The sequence below is a fragment of the Mustela erminea genome, chromosome 8, assembly GCF_009829155.1.
Source record: "Mustela erminea isolate mMusErm1 chromosome 8, mMusErm1.Pri, whole genome shotgun sequence".
Classification (NCBI taxonomy): domain Eukaryota; kingdom Metazoa; phylum Chordata; class Mammalia; order Carnivora; family Mustelidae; genus Mustela; species Mustela erminea.
The window spans coordinates 70,448,289-70,463,996 of NC_045621.1; positions in this window are offsets into that span (position 1 = coordinate 70,448,289).

Consider the following 15,708-nt stretch of genomic DNA (forward strand, 5'->3'; position numbering starts at 1 on the left):
ACCTGAGCCAAAGGCAGAGGCTTTAACCCACTGAGCCACCCAGGTGCCCCTATCTCATAAAATTCTTAAGTGAGGGGGCTGGAGGTGATACGAACGGGATTGATAGTGTCTCCAATTTAAGATGAGGGAAATGAAGACTCAAAGAGATTAAGTAACTTGCCCCTGGTCACTCAGCTGGTAAGAGCCAGGATATGAGATAAAAGCTTTATGTCAGGGATGTTCAAATTTATTTCTAATTCCCCCACTCCATTTTAAAGGTGCATTGGCATTTACCCTTGGGCTATGTAGAACAAGCGCTTTGTCAGCAAAACAACCCTGTTGTGAATCCTCTGCCTTAGTATGCCTTAGCATTTCATCTTCTTCAAATTAAAAACCTTTAAGAGCCAGAAACACGCAGTCCTAACTCTCAACTTGAACCTAAGCTACTTTTACACTAGAATTCAGACTTGTGCGGGCATCTCTAGAGGACCTGGTCAGTTAATCTTTAAGAGTTGATTTGCATGAGGAGGAGGAGCCTGAATCTGGACAAAGACATGCCTAGAGATTGAAGGGGAGGAGTTAGCAAGATGTCTGTGTCTTAGGATCATCCAGCTCTGCCAGAATGATGAAAATTAGGGACTAAAAATAGAATCTGAAAGCAGCATTTGAAAACTCAGTAAGACATGTGGAGCCCTCTCTATTGGGGTCTCACGTTATAAACGAGGTCAGAAAGGTAGTAAATGAGGAGAAATGTTTCTTCATCTCAGCCCCATCCAAATGTACAGCATCACCCATATCAGTTTCGACTTTGACTCTTTGGAGTGTCATTAGCAAAAGAGAAGGGGAGGCCCAATCTTGGTCAATGGGCTCCAGGGAGAAAACTGTTTCATAACTGTTATGTGGTGATGAATCAGGGAAACCCCAGTTATCCAAAGACGAAATAATGACCAAATGCTTTGTATTGGGTTTGGGATTTTGAGGCAGAGGAATCTGGCATAGTCTCAAATTATACCACGAGGGCAGCTCTCATTTGATTTACTCAAAAGGCAACTCTGGTTCTCACCCATTTAATGGGTCTCTTGAGGTGAGATTCATGAGGAGGTAATGAGCAGACAAGAAATCTTGCTTAATTAGGTCTTCAGTTGATATTAACATGATATTAACATGATCTGTATTCCCTTTAATCCCCCTTCCTGCCATCTAACCCATTTCTGAAGGGCAGAGTAATTAGTAAAAGAAAAGGGACAGGCTCCATCCAGGCTTGGTGATAGAAGTAGGGGTAATGCTTTTCTAAAAATAACTTCCAAAGGGAGGAAGACAAGATTGTTGTTGCCTTCAAGCATTTGAAGACCCATTTTATGAAAGACACATCATACTTATTTTGTATGCCTCAAGAGGTAGAACTTGGGCCATTGAGTAAAAGTTATAGGGATGGAGATGTTAGCTAAATCAATGTGAGGGAGAATTAGAGACTGTCAAAGCAATGCAGAGGTGGAATGGGCTGCTTTAGAAGAGAGTGAAATCTTTGCCACTGGAGATGTCTAAGCAGAGATCAGAAGCCACCTGGTGGGATTATCCGAGAAAGAGGGAATAGGAAGGGTGAGAGTAGCTGACTTTTAAGTTCTTTCCAAACTTGGGGTTCTGAGATTCTGTGTTCATAAACTAGACCGCCTGGATTTTACGAATCTAGTAAAAGTATTCTTTTTTAGAGTAAAAAACCTTTTCCTAGGACTGTAGAAATTAGTCCAATAGTCCAAACAAAACAAGAAAGCTTAAGCTTCCTTGACCCTTGAGTTTGACATAGGAGGACCTCAATTCCCCTATTTCATAGGATGAAAATTAAACAAGTGTGCCCAGTGATGTGATCCTGTTTCTGAAAGTAAGTACCTTGCCTCTATTCTATTGCTGCATCAGTCTGGAGAAAAGATGAGTTGCTTTACTGGTAATCCATTCACAACAAGTATTTTGTGAGGTTTTGTAGTATTCTCTTAAGATTTGGAAGTTACAGGGTGGAAATTTTATGTATAATTCACATCTTTTCTTCATTTCCTGCCTGTATTACTCTTTCTTTTTCCTTTCCTAACAAGGAAATTCTTCATGCAGATCAGTTCTGTGAACACTTAAGTTTTTTGAGATTTGGTTTTCCAATCTGTATTAGTCAGGATAGGAGACATATTAACTCTAAAATATTACAGGCTTCTACCTCAAAACTTTTCTTTCCCATTTTTGGTTGATGTTCAGTATGGGTCATCAAAGAGCTCTATTCCATAGAGCCTCTCAGGGACTCAGGGTGAGAGAGACTCCATTTCAACACATAAGCACTCTTATATGCTTCTACTTCAAAACAACACATGATGTCACCTCCAAAGCCCATTGGTCAGAATATTCCCCACTTGGTTCCACCAGCTGTAAGGAGGTAGGAAATACAGGGAAACCATAGCAGAGTTGGTAAGCATTACCGTTTCTGCCTCCTACTCAAAGCAGAAACTTTCCCAATCAAGATGGCTCCCTCCTCAAAAGGAATTCTCATAATTCTTAATAAAAGAATGGCATTTTACCTTTGACTTACATTCATATTCTCATGTTAATTTTGCCACAACTCAGCAATAACTTCTGAGGTAACTCTTTGAATTAGGAAGGTAAGAACTCTGCTCAGCTGAGGTTATTATTAAGTTTCTTGCCCAACTTAATGGGCAGTATTTAAAAAGTTTAGAAGAAGCCATAATTATTCAAATGCAATACATTAGCTTGGGGTCACAAATTATTTCTGGTTTAGAAAGAAAGTTATTATGGGGATATGGACTTTATTCTTTCAGTTTTACTATGCCTATATTTTTTTGAGCCAAGGCAGTCTTTAATAGCATTAACCTAGTCTTTAATAACATTGGTTTGCACATCAATATTTCTATTATTTGAGAATGGATTGTTGACTGCTAGTTAAAGATGCTTGAGGATTTTCATTACTTCTGACAAAGTTGATGGTAAAAGACAAATATTCTCATCGAGGTTTTAATAGTTTCCCACATTTGTTTTATCTTTTCAGAAACTGCAGTGTACTCTGACAAGCTCAGGTTTTAGATTTTTGTTCCGTCTTGGCAGTTGTTTATGGTTCTGGAGTGTACTCTGCCTCTCAGTTTTCGAGAATTGCTATTCTAGTCCAGGATTCTGGTTAGGGTATTTTGTCACTGAGCATTTTGCTCCGCACTTAAAAAAATGGCTTCTAATTTAGGCTGGCCTTCCCTTGTGTACTCTTTTGTGCATTTTGGGTAAATATCTCTGAAAGATAAACTTGTGCATGGGCAGGGTGCCTCAGGCAATTCCTGTAAAGTGGTTAATGTCAACATGAGTGAGACATTATCTTGGGAACATATGCTTTCTCAAAATGCCATATTTATGCCAAAAAACAAACGCACAGTTTACCAAAGCAATCAACCTGATAAAAATCAAACAAAGCAAAAGCACCCACCAAATAAAAAGTGTGGTAAAAGCATTTTTAATATTGTTTTAGTCATTAATTTGGATGGTCTCTGACCCTGCTTTCTGCCAGTGAGGACACTAAGACCCAGATGGGGCAGAGACACATCCAAGAGCACAATGAGAATTTCAAGGGCTAAATGTAGGTTCTGTGTTGTTGAACAATGATAAAATGGTGCCCTAGAAAATCCCAGGTGTGGGGGAGATGAGGAGGCTGAAAGACAAAGAAATCAAGCAGCCTCCTACATGGTTACTCATTGATTGCTTCACTTAAACACACATGCAATTTAAAAAAAAAATTTTATTTGACAGAGATCACAAGTAGTCAGAGAGGCAGGCAGAGAGAGAGGAGAGGAAGCAGGCTCCCTGCCCAGTAGAGAGTCTGATGTGGGACTTGATCCCAGGACCCTGGGATCATGACCTGAGCCGAAGGTAGAGGCTTTAACCCACTGAGCCACCCAGGTGCCTCACACATGCAATTTTTACCAAGAGTCAGATGCTGTGGCAGGTGCTGGAGAACAAGAAAAAAACCCTCTGCCATGAAGGATCTTAATGTTTTTCTAATACCAAATCTGTTTGGTATGAGAAAATACAACACCGTGGGGCACCTGGGTGGCTCAGTGAGTTAAGCCACTGCCTTCAGCCCAGGTCATGATCTCAGGGTCCTGGGATCGAGCCCCACGTTGGGCTCTCTGCCCAGAGGGGAGTCTGCGTCCCCCTCTCTCTCTGCCTGCCTCTCTGTCTGCTTGTGATCTCTCTCTCTGTCAAATAAATAAAATCTAAAAAAAAAACCCTGAAAAATTAAAAAAAAAAAAAAGAAAACACAACACCGAATTTTTGTTTATCTAATACCAAATCAAATTTCATCATTTATTTAGGACCAGGCTTCTGGACAAATAGACATGCCTCTTTATAGGTTCTAGGCACTATAGACTGATTTCCTCCAAGTATGTTCCCAACTTTGCCTGAAATGTTTATCATAATACTGGTATTTCTGCATTATACCATTTGCCTTTTCTTAAAATTGAGAAAGGTATCTTGGAAAAAATGTTATGCTACCAACTAATTTATCAATTATTTTGTGTAATGCAAGATCCTGAGCAGAATGCACAAACGCTTGGTAGTGTGGGGATTGACAGGGGAGGGAAAGGTGAAGAGCAGGAGGATATGGAGGATATGGAGCCCTGTGGGTATGGTGAGCTGTATCTGAGATGAGAGGACAGGAGAGTGCTAAGGGGAATGGAGGGGCAGAAAAGCTCCAGTTAGATAGTTCAAATGGTTTTTAATGAAAGGTCAACTTCCAAATATGGGGATAGGAATAAGGGAAGCAACAGAGGATGTTGAGGTCCCAGACACCAGCAACAGCAGGAAGCCATTGTTCCCTATGATCACAGGGAGGACAGGGTGTTATAAGAGCCCACTAAAAGTCCCTCAATAGGAGCTATTTTAGTAGAGGGCCCAGGCACTGTCCACCAAGTGACTCAGAGGAAGGAGGGAGAAAAGAAGAAATACCTGGACTCCCTCTTGTACCCTCTGACCTCTTGTGGGAAACTCAAATTGGTCAAATCCAACCATAACCAGCAAGGGAACCCAAGTGATGTCATCCAGAAAAGCCAACTTCCTGAAGCAGAGACCTGGGTGGAGAAGGGAAGAGAGTGGATCTGAACTAGGGACAAATGGAGAATCACCAGTACACACAAAGAAGAAAATCAACCTACAAACACATGTGAAAGTCCAGAATAGAATAACTCCCCGTCTACCCATAACCTCACTTCAATAATTATGAATATTTTATATTTGGTAGAATGAAATATACTTTATGTTCTTTTGTTTGAAAGAATCTAATTCCCTATATTAAATCTCTCACTGAGTGAAAAACATAGCAATTTGTTGGATTGTATCTTACTGAAAGCCATGTTCTATACTAGCTATCCTCCTATTTGAAGAAGTTGGAAAGCTAAGAGCTATTGTCTTGTGGGTTGCATTGTAGCTAGGATTCTGCATGTGATTTATGTCCAGTCTTCAAACTGGACTTCCATGCAATTTGGAAGACAAGACATTAGGTGGCAGCTATCTTCCTATATGGAGGACAAAAGTTCTACCAGTGCCAAGCGTAGGCAATAGTTAGACTCCATGTTCTGCTGTGGAGATGCTCATTTCCTGGGAATGTGGATTCATTTCCTGGGAGTTAGGAGTCATTTTCTGAGAGTGAGGACTTAGCATGGCAGCCCCAGTAGCTGAAACATCTTTGTATCATGTTGATGGTGTCAGGAACTTGTGACTCAGTCTAGTGAAGGCCCCCTGGCTTTTACCCCTTGAACCTTTCCAGTGTTCGAAACATCCTAAGTCCCTGTATTAAGTCTCTTTGAAAAACTTGGAAGAGTTTCAGTTCATTGCACCAAATCCTGATCCTCATGCTAGCTCAGTCCACTCATGGAACATAATTCAGTTCTGAAGAATGATGTGAACTCTAAGAAGTTTTGTGAAAAAAGATGGTAGCTTGTTGAAACCCAAGAAGCATTGTTTGGAACCATAAGTGATAGTTAGTCTTGAAATTTAAAAAAAAGGGCAATTGGAGAATTAATTTCCAAATGATTAGGCAGTATTGTTTAATAAAACGTTATGTTCTGGGCGCCTGGGTGGCTCAATGGGTTAAGCCGCTGCCTTCGGCTCAGGTCATGGTCTCAGGGTCCTGGGATCGAGTCCCGCATCAGGCTCTCTGCTCAGCAGGGAGCCTGCTTCCCTTCCTCTCTCTCTGCCTGCCTCTCTGCCTACTTGTGATCTCTCTCTGTCAAATAAATAAATAAAATCTTTAAAAAACAAACAAACAAACAAACAACAAAAAAAGTTATGTTCTGGAGGTAATGATGGATCAGTTGCAGAAGGGCAAGAATGGAACCAGGAGGTCTCAGGTTCAAGGGGTGTGGTCTGGGGGGCACATCAGACTGAATGAGTGGTAGAACTTGAAAGTTTCTACGTAGCATCACTGAACAGCACTGAACAGGTTACCCGCTGACTTGAATCAATGATGAAAGTCATGTGACGGAAGTGTTCCCATCCTATCGTTACCAGTGTGGATTTGCCAAGGCGGGTTTGACTGAGGCCCTAAGGAGGGCCTCAAAATCACCCACAGCAGAATGAGCTATATGCTGGCTGGCCCCAAAGGAGGTCTCCATAATGACCCCATGACAACTCAAGGCAGGAATCAGCATTTCCTTAAATTGATATAAACGATCCATTTTCACCAAAGCATCCTGTGAAAATTTTACTAAAGGTTTCATAGGAGAGACTGAAGATGTGATTTACATTGCCAATGCTAAAGTATTTCACAAGAAAATCCATTTAGACTTATCTCTTTTCCCAAGTCTTTCATTTGGCCAGTAGCTAGAAAAGTGTCTTCTCTCTCACTTTCTCTATGCAAGTCATATACTTGGCAAGTCTACCACAGATATGGCGAACACCGTTGGAGGCAATAGAAAAGGGCTGGGGCAGTATATGACAGCAGTAGATTCCTGACAACAGATTCAGATGAGCTCTCCAATCATCTCTTCTAGCATCCATAATATGTGAGGGTAATGCTGGGACCTTTCTGTATTTCTCTCTCCACTTGTGAACCAAGGTAGTGGCATTTTATTCTCATCTCCTTCCCTATCTCTATTCTTGTCAGATTATCAGGAAAAAAAAATTTCTGTTTCCTGACAATAAGAAAGAGGATAACTGCAGCTTCCTTTTCTCTAACTGCTTCAGTGGTTTTTGTCGGTGAAAAATCATATTTAGGCTTCAGCTCCTATAGTCCTGGAGACTTGCAGTTCAACCTGTCAGCAGCCACAGGCAATAATTTCCTCATGTAACTGCCACATTAAAATACTTAAATAATATAGCAGAGAAGTGTCTGCTAAAAATGAAATTACATAAACACTGTAGTATTGGGTACCATGTTTTCACATGTATTTTCTTACTTAATTCACCTCAAGTATGATCGCTACCTTTCACAGTTGAAGGATCTGCGGCCAAGAGAAGTTCATTCATTTGTCTGGGCCACAAAGCTCATTAAGAGCGAAGCTTAAAATCAATCTCAGGTCCAAGTTAGAAGTGGGTGTTTGTGTGCCAGGGAAGAGACAGAACACAGGGATCCCTTTCAATAGCCAAACTAAAGGGAAAATGCTAGTGTTCCTCTGTGGTTGAGACCATGTTGGAAAGAAGGGGAAGCAGTGAACTAAGACTATGAAAGGTGTAGAGAAAGCAATCCATTTCAAGTAAATAATCAATTTAGCATAATTTTTAATTATTATAAAATCAGTGCTTGTGCATTGAAGAAAATTAGAAAATACAGGCTAAAAAATCAGAAAATGGAAGCATGTTCTCACTACCCAGGGGTGACTCTGGTTTCCACCTTAATCAGATGTACTTCCAGGTCAACACATGTATGTGTATATATATGTGTGTGTTTTTAACAGAAAGAGATCATATTATACATATTGTTTTATAACCAGATTCTTTCAGTTAACAACCTCTATATTTCTTTCACAACAATTTGCTCACTGGCCTCCCCACTAAACTACTTGTTGTGTGCGATGATTCCCACCTCTACCTGGTGCCCTGTTTCCTTGCCTGTTTTATTCCAGGATCTGGCTGTTTTTTTTTTTTTTTCTACAATAACATCTTATCTCTGAGCAAAATTTTTCATCTTTTAGGTAAAGTTAAAAGGCGGGCACCTGGGTGGTTTAGTCGGTTAAGTGGCTGACTCTTGGTTTCAGCTTGGATCATGATCTCATGAGACTGAGCCCCACTTTGGGCTCCATAGTCAGCAGGGAGTCTGCTTGAGATTCTCTTCCTCTGCCCTTCCCCCCACTCACTCTATCTCTATAAGTAAATAAATATTTAAGAAAAAAAATTCTGTCTCTGGTTATATAGCTTCTGAAGTCACAGTTCTGCTCAGTGATAATTAATGTGGGAAATGAGGACTCAGGGTGCCCCAAGACCCAAAATGGCTTCTGGATCTTTATCAAAAAGAGACTCATGTATATTAGGGTTATTTGGGTGTCAGAGGTTGGAGTAATGATTTCAGTATCGCATGTACTTGAAAGACAACATCCCACTAACTTTCTTACATCAGCTCTTGAAAGGCTGAAATGTGTCTTGTGGTGTGGGACAAAGTTCTCTCTGGATGATGAAGTAACCACAGAGTCATTGCAGGGTATTCTATTTTGTGCAGCCTCTTTGGAACATTGTTTTTCTCCCTCAAGCAAAGCACCCTGCTTTGTTATGCTTTATTGATTGAAAAAACTACCTCCAAAATTGTTGTGGGGCTCAAGGGACAATTTCCTACAGAAATTTACTTTCATGTTTAAAGTATAGCATATATCCCAACTGGGGATCACCCTGCTGAATAAACAATGTGCTGGCAATACACTAATTGACAGTTGATGCTGTTTATTGTGTTATCAAATATTTAATTATTGATATTTTATTGAACTATTATGGAGCTTGTTAACTAGTCTTCCAATTTTTTTCCTTGAAGCCTTCCCATTTTATTGCATTTCAATTCTTTATAAATTAACAAGGATAATAACACTAGGTATAAGAGAGGATAATAAGACACATATAGTGGGGAGTTTCCTAATGAGTAAATGAGGTGTTAGATGCAAGATGTTTAATGTACATCTGGTTAGAGAAAACAATAAGTGTTATCAGTAAAAGTAAAAAAGAAAAGGACTAAACAACATGTGGGAAGCCCTGTGGTCCACAGAGTGGAAGATTAGGGTTTTGACCTTGGGTCCTATCCATCCAAGGTCGGTGCTCTTTGCCGCACTACTGCTGTCCATTCTTTAACTCCATCTCTACAAATGAGTGCTTCATAAAATGCACACTGTTGAATACATGCTTGTGGGAGACTGTGAAACTTCTTCCGATGATGTTGTAAAGACTAGATACATTTTGGGATCAGGAGTAGTTTGGGCAATCTTGCACATTGGGTGTGGTAGACCAGAGGGACTATAGATCATGAGATTTCTCTCCATCCCCCCCCAGATCTTGCTGTCTGTTAAATGTGACCTGAAACTCAACCAGGTGGGAAACCTGTCTTATTGGGGGCTGAACAAATACTATCTCCTTTTCCCTCCCCAGAAACCCTCTCCCCCTGACCCCCCAAAGCTTTAGGGAATAGGTAACTTTTCACAAGTAAAGATGCGGCTGAAAAAGGACAGCTAGCAAAAAAGGGTAGAATGATTTTGATGACTGTTTCTCCTTGACAAGATTCAGAGGACTGAGAAGCCACAAAATAAGAGAACTAAAAAAGCGATTCTAATCTAGACTAATGTATGTTGTTTAGTATTTACTTCTGTCAGTACATTAATCATGTCTTCTTATGCTTCACGCTAAAGTTATATTAAAAAAGCCCTAATGATAACATTGATGCATTGTCCTTTGTTGTGAGTATAAAGACTTAATTTGATGAATAGAAGTTAAGAAAATGTTTAATCTTCCATTATAGTATAATGATTGAGATTCATCCATCTGCTCCACAATAATAATAATTTATCATGAATGAGAGCGTGCTTATAAAATTATGGAGGCATATAACAGAAATGGGGTTTATTTTCTTAATTCAAAAATTTTGACCTTACCCTCTTTTAAATGACCTATGCTTTTATCTTTAAGATTATTCATTATACTCCAGATTGCCCCCACATAGAATTTTCAACACTCTCATCAATTCTTCTTGGACGGACTAGAAAATAGAAAAGGATGGATAGGGGCGCTTGGGTGGCTCAGTGGGTTAAAGCCTCTGCCTTCGGCTCAGGTCATAATCCCAGGGTCCTGGGATCTCTGCTTGGCAGGGAGTCTACTTCCCCCTCCCTCTCTCTGCCTGCTCTCTGCCTACTTGTGATCTCTGTCTATCAAATAAATAAATAAAGTCTTAAAAAAAAAAAAAGAAAAGGATGGGTACTTGTAAACATCTCAAACACTAAACTTCCTCATTTCTGTCCATTTAGCAGCACTGTACCCATTTATCTATTTCCTTTCTCCCTTTTAGTGTCCTTAAAGGTTTTATGCAGAAAACCTGAATGTTGGTTTTTTAAAAAATCCAGCTAACCTTGAACTGATGTTTTGAATTAGAGGTAAAGTTTCTTGAGTTGGGGTTGGCTGTAGAGAAGATGTGAGGGCATGGTTGGAGTAAGCCAGGGTAAGTTGCATTTTCATTGTGCAATATATAATTTTTTTTTAAAGATTTTATTTATTTATTTGACAGAGAGAAAGATCACAAATAGGCAGAGAGACAGACAGAGAGAGAGATGAGGAGAAGCAGGCTCCCTGCTGAGCAGAGAGCCCAATGTGGGACTCGATCCCAGGCCCCTGGGATCATGACCTGAGCCGAAGGCAGAGGCTTAACCCACTGAGCCACCCAGGCGCCCCAATATATAATTTTTTTTTAAAAGATTTTATTTTTTATTTATTTGACAGGCAGAGATCACAAGTAGGCAGAGAGGCAGGCAGAGAGAGAGAGAGAAAGAGGAGGAAGCAGGCTCCCTGCAGAGCAGAGAGCCCGATGTGGGGTTTGATCCCAGGACCCTGGGATCATGACCTGAGCCGAAGGCAGAGGCTTTAACCCACTGAGCCATCCAGGCGCCCTGTGCAACATATTCTTTATGTTTTCATTTTAATCTCGAGAAAGCACAGGTTGGGTGAACAGGACGACAATCCTACACAACTATTGTGGCAACTTTAGTGTCTGTACAGAGAGGGAGTTCTCCCTCCTTAAGCTCAGGTGGAACCAAGAGATGGAAACACTTGACAGAGTTATTAATGATTTAGATGGAGGGACCAACAGCCCCTCCATAAATTCACTAATGAAATTAGATGGAGAGATGTCAGGTCGTCCTTGCGATGGTGAAAATTCGTGAGAGGAAAGAGACCTATTGGTGGAAGAGTGGTTCCTTCTGGACACTGATGATCTAATTCATCTTGGAAATAACTTTTGGTTCCCTTAACAAGTGGATGTGAGTACAGGAAGTATTTATTAGGAAAAAAAGTATTTCTTCTGAAATCCAAGCTACACCAGGAGTGGAGGATAAAAGATGTTACGGCGATGGAATGCAAGGGAAAGGCTGTCTTAGGAGAGCCATAGAAGAGGGTATATGTACAAAAGTTCAGAAAATTAAAATAATTCAAACACACAAGTAATTAAAAAAAAATAAACCCAACATATCCATGTGCCTGTTCCAGTAGCATTTGCTATATTTGCTTCAGATCTATTTTTTTTAAGCTGTTAAGTTTGTACAGATGAGGTTGAAATCTCTTTTTGTTCCCCCTTTGATTTGGTTCCCCTCTTCAGATAAAGCATTTCTGTGAAGTTGGTGTCTGTTTTTCCCTTGTGTATCTTTATCCTTTTCCTGGGTATGCCTATATCTGTATAGAGCTTAACCTCCGTAAGAATGACATCACACTGTTCCCACATCCTTCAGCAACTTATTTTTTGGACTCAGCATTGTTTCCAACATTTATTCACGTTGATTCACACTGCTCAGTTTATTTAACTGCTCTATAGTATTATACTGCATGCATGTATCATGATTTGTCTCTCTTGATAAATTAGGTTGTTTCCAGTATTAGGCTGTAAAACCAATTGGCAATGAATATCTTCTTACAGGTCTCTTTGGGATTTTTTGTGAGATTTTTTCCCCCTAAGATATATCTGTTGGAAGTGGAATATATGGAACATGACGTTTTTTAGACTTTTGCCAGTTTGCTGCTCTCCAACATGTTTGGGCTGCCTTATATATCTACCAGCCATGTACTTCTATTTTGCCACATTCTACAGTTAAAAAAAATATTTATTACACACACACACACACACACACACAGTGTATGTGCACAAGTAGGGGGAGCAGCAGGCAGAGGGAGAAGGGGGCAGAAGGAGAGGGAAAAGCAGGTTTACTGCTGACCTGGGAGTCTAATGCAGAGCTCAAACCCAGAATCCTGGGATCATGACCCAAGCCAAAGGCAGATGCTTAAATGACTGAGCCACCCAGGTACCCTATATCCTATACTTGTGAACCTTTTTCTCAATTGATGTAGTTCTCTAAGGCTTTTAATATCAGAAGAGGCCTCAATGGCCTCTTAAGGTCCTTTCTTGGTCTAAGTATCTATTTCCATCATACAGGATTATATTTCACTGGGATGCTCTTATTCTACCCTAATTACATTACCATTTCATCAGTGGTGGACAAATTATAGCCTAGTATCGTGCCCAGCTTAGTCAGCCTTTTGAATGTTGATATTTTTGAAATGTCTGGTGTTGTAATAATAGTAAGACATAAGTTTTGTCTGATCTTTAATGTCAGATACACGCAAGGAATTCATACCACAGTAGGGATGTGTATCCCTTGCCACGTGGGCCAAGCATGTGTAAGACAGCAAGTGTTTTCTGGGGACCCCGGGCTTCTGCCAGGGAACTTGGGGGAAATGAAGAAGCAGCCCCACTGTGTCTTACTTTCTGGGAATATAATGGACTCTGGCCGCCTTCTCTTCCTGGCCTGATTCTAATCACCTTACCCATCTCTCCATGGCGGAGAGGGAAATCCAAAGACTTCACAGACTTAGAACAAACCCCAAACCTGGCAACCTACCATACAAATACAACCGTTTCTAAATTCATTCCTCCAAGGGTTTAGAGAAATCCTTTCAGAAATGAGATCTTGAAGAAAGAGGTGTCTCTATGAGCCACAGTAAAGGGGAAAATAACTTGAATTTGAGAGAGAAGATCCGCGGTTAAACTAACACATGTATTCTATCAAAACAACTGGAAAGCAGCTAGAAACACTCTGAAGTGACTACATTAATGAATTAGCATGTAGTAATACATGTTAATTGTGACAGAAGGCTGCAGTCCCATGAAAAATAAAGAACTAATATAATGCACAAGAGTAAAGTCCAAATAACGAGAAGAGTCCCGCCCGCCTCCGCTGGTTAATCCCCATTGGTTAATCCCTAGAGCAACCTGCCAGGAGAGCTCTCTTCCCTTTTACTTCTTTGGTAAAGCCCAGAACTAGTTTACCAATAAAAGTTGCTAAGTGCAAATGATAAAGGTGTGTGGCTGGAGAAACTCTTCCAGGTAGATGAACTGTGGTGACTCATTGAAAAGAGAAACAGAGGGCACGTTCTCTCTGGGATTATTTGCTGGGATTTCAAGCCAGAGCGCAAGTCTACTCTTCACCACTCTGTTATACTGCCCCTTCTTTAAAACACTGTTTACTGCCTTTTTCCTGCTTTTGTACAAATAGAAAGCATACAGCTGTGCATTTCAGCTCGAGTGACTGTTCCCAATTGGTTCTGTTATCTTCTAACCATTTTAATAAACCAACTCCTCGGCTAGAAACATTGGTTAAAAAGGTTGTCATATCCTGTTTACTTTAACAGATAAAATATAATTTTCGCAATGCTCTTTCAACGTAAACATAAAAACATTGAAAGCGTAAATAAACTATCAGACCAACCAAACAGTAATTATTTTGACATTAAAAAGGATATCCATCTGCTTTCCCAAATAAATAATCTCTGATGACCTCTAAAAGACAACAAAACCAGGAAGCATTCAGGGCACTAATGTATGCTGTATATGGGGATAAAAGAAGGAAATGTTGGCGGATCAAAGGGGGCCCTGAGCAATGAGTAACGTAACACTCATCTCAAATTAAACAGCCATCTCCATGATGTGATGCAGAGCTGTCTATCCCATTTTCTTTAGCAGCTGGAAGAAGAGAAGCAGTATGCCAGGGAGAAAGAGAATCCAGGAGGAGGAGGGCAGAGATGGCTGGGGCAGGGGCGGAGAAAGGGAAATAGAGAAAGAACAGAAGCAGCCATCTTTGCATTCAGGCTCCTCCCATGCTACATGGAAAGGGTGTGTTCGTTCCTCGGGCTCCTCGAGGGCACTTACAGTCCTTTACCTTAAGCTGTGGCTGCTTGTGTTCTGGAGCTGTGCTATTTAAAATGCTGGGGAGTCTCTGAGAATGTGCCGAAAATATCAGGGCATCTACCAAGAAAAATGCCCGTCCATGCAAACATTTGTGCATAACGTCTGCGGACACAAAGATTTGCTGAGGGCCACCCATGTACTCCAGGCCACCTCAGCTTCATAGATCCCAGAAAACAACCCCATTTTTAGAAATTGTTCGACCAATCAAATAATGTTGAATAAGCACTCAAAGTGTGCTTGATACTAGGTGAATACAAAAGAAAAGTCAGATGTTATTCCTCTTCCTAAGAGCTTATGAATTTAAGGCTGATTTCCAAGACAAACTCACAAAATGCACAGAGGTGGATTAAATACCAATCTAAAGTAAATCATAATAGCAAACCCTTGCACTTACTGGGGGAATGGCTTTCAATACAATGTCAGTGGTTCTGGAACTTTAGCTGGCATCAGAATCACCCGGGAGCTTGTTAAAGCACAGCCTGGCCCCCAGAGTTTCTGGTTTAGCAAGTGTGGGGTGAAGCAGAATTTGCATTTCTAGCTCCCAGATGACAAGCCATTCTGTGTGAGGCTGTAGTTTGCAAACCAGCGATGAAGGCTATTCTCGCAACAATCCTCTGCTGTAGGTTCTATTATTCTCCCCAATTTATAGATGATGGAGGAAGCCAGAGCTCAGAGAAGTGAACTAACTTGTTCCAGGTTGCACAGCTGCTAAGAGGCGAAGCCAGAAGTGAAAGGCAGGCAGTTTGGTTCCAAAGTGGGGATTTGGTAACTTTCTTAACCGGCCACGTGATCATTTGGTGATACTTCAGTGATATTTTAGACTGGCAGGCCTTGCTGGGCATCTGTTGTAACTACTTGACTCTGCCGCCCTGGTGCAAAATCAAACATAAACGATACTTAAATGAATGGACACAGCCGTCTTCCAGTAAAACTTTAATTACAGAGACAGGTGCCTGGCACATGGTCTCTTGCTCTCTGACCGCTGCTCTGGAGTCTTAACGCTTTTTAAGCCTTCAATGTAAAATGGCGATACCAACAGCACTCACCTCACAAGACTGTTTAAAAAGCCAGCCCTGCCTGTTCTGCACTTAGCACAGCGCCTGACTCATAATGAATCCAAAGCGATTTGCCCTCATTATAATTTCGGAGAATTCCCAATGTCACAAACACGTGCTTCCCTTCTGAAATCATCGAGCCTAGCCATCTGCGGGGGGGGGGGGGGGCCCTTGGCCCAGCACAGTGGGGGTTTGGAGGGAGGCCTCCCAGCACTCAGGGGGGCT